Source organism: Pogonomyrmex barbatus, unplaced genomic scaffold, assembly GCF_055798465.1.
Source record: "Pogonomyrmex barbatus isolate J1 unplaced genomic scaffold, ASM5579846v1 scaffold6, whole genome shotgun sequence".
Classification (NCBI taxonomy): domain Eukaryota; kingdom Metazoa; phylum Arthropoda; class Insecta; order Hymenoptera; family Formicidae; genus Pogonomyrmex; species Pogonomyrmex barbatus.
This window is the reverse complement of record NW_028297160.1, coordinates 711,495-718,726: the sequence shown is the minus strand read 5'-3', so window position 1 is coordinate 718,726 and position 7,232 is coordinate 711,495. Positions and strand designations below refer to the sequence as shown.

General features: G+C 35.3%; 1 long non-coding RNA gene across 1 annotated transcript; it reads right to left on the bottom strand.

Annotated features, from left to right (window-relative positions):
• Positions 1-229: 229 nt before the first annotated feature.
• Positions 230-4,878, bottom strand: LOC148935050 (uncharacterized). Its single transcript, XR_016140672.1, has 2 exons — positions 4,269-4,878; positions 230-4,185 (listed from the first exon to the last, which is right to left on the bottom strand). It is a non-coding gene; the product is annotated as an uncharacterized LOC148935050 (long non-coding RNA).
• Positions 4,879-7,232: the final 2,354 nt, after the last annotated feature.

Below are 7,232 nucleotides of genomic sequence, written 5' to 3'. Positions count from 1 at the left end.
AGCTTTATTAACTCTTCTTTTAGATAATAAACATTCACAATCACATTCACAAGAAATCCGGTCTCCCAGTGGTGTCACTACACCTAAACCTAAAAGCAACACATGATCTAAAATCAGCATATCCAACCGCCTCCCTCAATGCCTCCAACAAATTTGTATTTAAAGCATCGAGAGAGGTTGAGTCAAAGTCAATAGAGAGACGAGGGGAAGCAACTAAGAATGCAATAAATTTTTTTTTTTTTTTGCCATCGTCCCATAAATATTTTTTACTCACTGAAGTTTGAGTCTGACTGATGCAATTTTCATAAGAATTGTTTAAAAAGAAATTACAATAAATTGGTAAATGATCGTAGTTTCTTCTCCAAAAAGTCATTAAAAAATAAAATATTGTTCAAATTGTCCAAGACAAAATCAACAGTACTACAGCCAAAATCGCCAATATAAATGAAGTTACCATTGATATCAAAAAGAGAACGTCCATTCATGATAAAAAAGTCAATATTCTTTATAAATTCAAGTAAAATTTTACCATTCTTATAAACTTGCATGTCACTCACAGAGCGCTTCTCCGTAAAATTCGATTCAAGTACAAAATCCTCCGGGAATATATTTCCATCCCCAACTTTTGAATTCATGTGTCCACCCATAATAATTAGAATGTCAGGTTCCAATTGCGATATGTCAAATAATAAAACTTTAAGTTCATCAAGCAATGGAGCAAGATCTATCGATGGACTGAAATATACAAAACAAATGATAAAGCTCTCTCTCAAAAGCGTAAATTTTGCTAAAATAAATTACTTAACTTTCTTAATAATATAACATTCAAAAATATCTCTATACAAGAACAATCAAGCCACCACTCGGCCGCTCAAGTAGTGACTGCGAATCAATTGTCGCATCAACATAATTTTATTATAATTTTCGAAGGCTCCAGGCCATAAATGCTATTAGTGTCTTTACACATACTTTCGATGATGTAAACTATATATGATTATTCGTTAAACAAGTCATTTCAGATAAATTTTTTATACCTCTCACATTTCAAAAGGCGATGTTTATAGTTCCCCGTTTTTTGATTGGCCAGTAACGGAGGTAGGTTGCAGGGACAAGTGGTTGGTGATGTCAATCGTCGTCGTAGGATTCCCAAGCTCCATCCCCATAGTCGTCCAGCGATCCGCGAGGTGCCCGTCAATGCATCCGAAGGCAAGGCAGGAATTGCTGATGAAAACTGGCAAGACAGCGGGTCCAGTCTGTATTAAATGCCTCCGATCCATAAGCAGTTATATCTAAGACCCACCGCCACGCCAGAGAATACAAAGCGCTTCCTCACGCCTCGAATAGTTTTGGCGGCTAATTGGTCAATTGCGTTCAAGTTGCTATCATAAAAATCGTTGTTTCTTGAAGAACTTGTCTTTTCGATTTCAAAATTTGTTTTTTCATCTCAAAGTTTCAAAGGAAAGTCGAATCCAGAATTGCTTGCCGCTGTCTCCACGCGACTTGGCTTTCACAACACAATTAGACAGGTTAAAGTAGGAGCGAAGAAACTCCTTCGTCCTCGCGCCCGGAGCAATCCCACCCACCTGGAGTCCTCTGACAATTATATTACACTTCCTCTTATCGATCTTGAGAGTAAACAAGCCTCTTCAATTGCAGATAATCGGCAGGCAGTGTGGAGCGCCCGAGAGAGATAGCTGGGCTGATTGAGTTACTAGCTTGTGTCAGAGGTAAAGCAGTCGGTTGGAAAGTCGCGTGAAAATTAGCAATAAATTTTTCACAATCCGAAAGCCTAGTCTCAAGCTTGTCTACCGTAGACGTGTATTTTGCATCAAGAATAATGATAAGGCTCCTGATAACTTCCACATCCTTCTCATGCGCTTCCTTTTATTGTTGTATTTTCCCTCCGAGCTTAATCTCCAGGGAGGTCATTTACGAAGACAACTGTTTGAATAAATTGGTGATCTCGTTTATCGAAGCCGGCCTGTCCTCAATTTCGGGTGTAGTCGTTATGTTTGTAATGTCAAGAGTATCTGTATAAGGAGAGAGAAAGACAAATCGATAATACTGACACGCCCCACTCACGCTCTTTGAAGAGTCTGCCGACATAGAGCGCTTGGAGGGATGAGCATCTCCACCCTGCAAATCACTCAACTCCTCGTCAAGCTGATGTTTTTTACTCTGCATGAATTTGTCCAGACTTTGTTATATCACCGGATACTTTGCGAGGCGCCGCATACTTGTCGGGCACCCCGACGTTGAAATCGGAGAGGACGGGCGCTCCGCGCTATATACCGTTACTCGAAAGCAAGAGAGCAGAAGATTTCAAGATAAACGGAGCCGATCCTGAGGACTCGTAGATCGAATTCCCATTCAAGGATTTACCCTGCTTGACAGGTGCAAGCACTTCCTCGAGACACTTCTCACCTGGCGATGTAGCAGTTGGCGAATACATAGACAAATGACAACATAACCTTCACTTTCGACAAAAAAGTAAACGTCAACATAATAAAACAATGCCCCACTCGCCAAATATCACTCGCCAAATATCACTCGCCAAATATCACTCGCCAAATATCATCAACAAAAATCAGGATTACCAGCTCTTCAATCACCAGCAAGACCTCAAAAACTTCAATTTATAATCAAAGTATAAGGGAAAAAATAGACCATATAAGACCAATTGTCTAAGCGCGCCAAAGGCAGACATAATCCCCTCACTTTGCTATTAATATCTTCTCGTAGGTTAGAAAAACACTAATGCACTTCACCATTATTGAAAATAAACCTTTAAAAAGATTGTACAAAAGAGAGCCAACCTGATAAAAAATGATTAGCTTTGTTCCAATTCTGCCTCTCGAATCCCGCACTAATGGCGTCAATTTTAAATATCAAATTTCGATCCGGCTATCCGGCCGAATAGTAAAAAGAAGCCGGATAGACCGGATACCGGATAGTTGCCGGATATCCGACACATCCCTGATTTTTATATACAAAAGTTATTTTAAAAATAATGCATATCTTTTTCAATTAGTTTGAAAAAGTCAATTCTATGTTTCAGTTTATTTTATATTTTTTCTATCGTACATATAGCGTATACTAATATCCATTAGCATCTTGCTACTTCTACTAAAATCATGTTTGTTTTTTCACAACTGATGCAATCGTATCATCTTTTTAAAATGATTACTATTTTTAATATCTTTAAAAACAAAATTTGCTGTTATTATTGAGTTCCGATGAGCGTCATTTTTATTTCATTCTAACAAATCAGAAATTCAATATTTGAAATTTGTACAAGTTCATTACTATAATATCATTTTCGTATACTTTTTACAGCCTTTTGTATGAATTTTTCACTGCGTCATTCTCACACATTAGGAATTCAATAACAAACACAGTAACAGTTGTTTTTGATAGACATCAAAAACACGTTATTTAAAAAAAAAGTGATTCAACTATATCACTTGCGACAAAAGAATAAACATAATTTTTAAAAAAAAGGATGCTGTTATGCACTATGTATGATAATAAAGATATAGAATAGAAATTGATTTAAAAAAATTATACATTACTTTTGAAATAACTCTTGTAGTTTAAATAATAGTTATTTTTTAATAAATAATAGTTATTGTAAATAAACTTATTAAAAAATTAAAAAATAACTGTTTAGCTCATTTCTAAGATATATTAAGATATGCATAATTAATTTTAAAGATAGATACGGCCCAGCTATATTCTCTGAGATATGCAATATGCTGACGGATTGGTATCAAATTCAAGCAGATTTTGACTACAAATGTATAGCAATCTGTGTCTGTATTAAGTTTGGATTTTGTCGACAAAACTAGTTGACATGCTGTGCTAGTAAATTAGCAAAGACCGAGCAAGATCTCGGCAAAAACCGAGCATGAAGCATGTGACAATTGCTGGACAATTTGCTGGCATTGCATGTCAGCAGGCTTTATAATATTTTTGACGACAATTTGCCGACATTATCAGATATTACAAATTTTATGTGCAATTTGCTGTCTTTTTGCTATTAAACATTTATAGCAGACTTAGCTGCAGATTTTAAACTTGTAATTTGAATCATATTAGGTGTCATTAATATATCGACTAATGTTTCAATTTTATCATTTGCCTCTATAGCTTCATTTAGTGACTGCTGTTGTTCTAATCTATCATCTAAAATAGAAAAATTTATTTATATGTTTTGTGAATTTGCATGTTTATATAATATTTTAATTTTATAAATATTGTTATCTTACAAATGTTAGACGCATCTTCTCCCAACGTGTTTTCAAATGTTGTTTGTAGTAATTGTTGGTATAGCATCACTTCATAAAAGACGTCGTGGATATATTTTTTTTAAAAACTTTTCTTCGAAACGAATCTTCTCCAAACATATTTTTTGATAATTGCAAACATTCTTTACACCAATGAATTCCAACCATTTTTGAATTCTATAAATAGACACATTTTTTTCTATTATTATTTAATATATTATAATTATATTATAATTAATTTAAAAAAACAGAAGTTTGTTAAATATACAAAAGAGAGAATTAATTTTAAGTTTTATAATGTGCATTATAGTAACATCACATATACTGAGTCATTTAAATATACTTACATTTTAACCCTAACAGCACGCTGTACGTTTTGAGTAAGTTCTGAGAAGATCGCAATGCGTATACCATCTCAGAATATTCTCATACGTACTGCGATGGACTAAGTACGTTCTAAGTACGTTCCTATGTCCGGGGTAACACCTTCTATGGAATTTCGCTGCGAATATTCGCAGCGGATAATGACAGTATTAGGAAAGAATGAAAACGGGAAGTTTTCAGTATTTATGATTGCGTTCCGATATTGATTGCTAACACTGAAAATCTATAATATACGTGACATCCCTTACGGAAAATAAGTGAAAAAAATGAAAAAATTAAAAAAAAAATAAGAGAAAGTGATGAAACATCTTGGTACCCTCGCATATTTCTAAAACAACCACCCATCTAACTTGGGATCCTGGCTCGACGCTGCTTCACTTCTATGTTGGGATGAAACCTGCTACTGAAATGATGATATAAGTGAATACAGAATTTTGGCATAAAATATGACAAATCTGGTTAATGAATGTTACTAATGTCATATAAACAGTCGAATGTTAATATTGTCGTATAAACAGTATCAATTTTAAAATCTCGATTACATATGTAATTCTTATAGATAACTTAATTACATATATAAAGCCGTGACTATATTATGTTTAATGAGAATCATTTTTCTTATGAAAATTATTTATAAATTGTTATATATATTTTGTTTATTTGTTTATGAATTTGTTAATAATTGTATTAAATGCGAAATATTTTTTTTATTTGTAATTATAATTAATTAGTTAATTAAAAAAAGATAGTAATTATGTTATTTTATTATTTATTTATTAAAAATGGCTTAAAAGTAACGATTAAATGATAATATATCTCTGACGATAATATTTCATGACAAATATTACGTCTATAGAATATACGCATGCGATAGAAAGGCGTACGTATCATTTCTGTACCTCTGAGTATAACTTAAGAATATACACGTGCGATGAAAAAGTATGTACCGCTGCGTAAATCCTGAGAATATACACGCGCGAAAGAAAACCGAATGATACTGTTAGTGATGTTCTAGCGTGCATCTCAGTACGTTAAGATAATCACAGTACAAGCAATACGAAAATGGGATGATTCGCAGTATGTCGCGTGCTGTTAGGGTAAGATCACTTGGAAAACTAAAAAAAAGAATGTTCCTTGTCATCTTGATTCGCAGTATGTCGCGTGCTGTTAGGGTAAGATCACTTGGAAAACTAAAAAAAAGAATGTTCCTTGTCATCTTTATTATTTCTTTTACATTTCTTGACGCTACACTTCATTACCATATTTATATTTTCAAATTAAAAGTATATAAAATGTTGATAAAATGAGTATCTAAAAATATATTTTATATATAAATTAAATAATAAATTACAGATAAAAAATACAGCCAGAAGCTATCCAAATATACAACATATGCAAAATTTTGTTTGTGTGCATTATAGAGCGAATAATCAACAAACTTTGCACGCGACATTCACTCATGGCAATAAGCATGATAAAAATGTTCCGTGAAAAAAACTCAAGCAAATCTCGTACAAGATTTATATGTATAATACATGCAAAATTTGCACGCAAGGAATATTATCTGAGTATGTGTCCAAAAGTCTGATTTTTTTTTCTTTTTGTAATATGTATCTTATAGAGAGAGAGAGAGAGAGAGAGAAAGAGAGAGAGAGAGAGAGAGAGAGAGAGACTTACCAATACAGTATTTTATATTTTTTTTATTTTATTAATCTTCAATATCAATTTGTTGTAATATGCAATTGAAGTAGGCTGCAATTGCTAGTATTGAAAGTTATACCTAAACTTAGGTAAATAATTGGGCATCAGACTCGGTAAGTGGCATTGAGCGATTTTTATATTTGTGGCGTCCTTGCCACTTGCTTCTGCTCTGCCGCTTGGCGCGCCCGCCGCTGAGCGCCACCGTCTACAGAGGAAGCAGACGCTTATACTACGATTAGAATGGTAACTTCCGCCTTCTTCCCCGTCGGCCATATTGCATCGAGCGACCATTACGTGTCTCTTCGTGCCAGCCATCGGAACGCGCAGATAGCCATACGTCTAAGTGTCCGTCCACAATAGGTGATTTAAGCTTTAAGACGTAAGAAATTGACCAATTATAATCGAATATGAAAAGAATACTCGACTATGATTGGTCAATTTCTTACGGCTTAAAGATTAAATACTTATTGTGGACCGACACTTACGGAGAGAGAAAGAGAGAGAGAGAGAGAGAGAGAGCCAGGTATTATCGTCGTCACTGTGTCGTGCAAGTGCGTGACCGCGTCCAGTGCAGTATCAAGTGCCGCGTCCGTGCCGGGTTCTGTGTCGCGAATTCAATTGTGCGACCATGTGCGGCGTTCCGCATCTGTTGTGCCGGCTAGTGCTTTCGCTCTCGCTCTCCGCGCGCCTCCACCTCTCTCTCGCATGCGCGCGAGACGCGAGTGCATACGTATCTTCTCTCTCGCTCGCGTGTGATCGACTGATTTTTCGCTCTCTTTTTCGTTCGCGTGTGTGCTGCCTTTTCTCGCTCGCGTGTGATTCGCCGCTCTCTCTCTCGCTCACGTGCGATTGGCCATATAG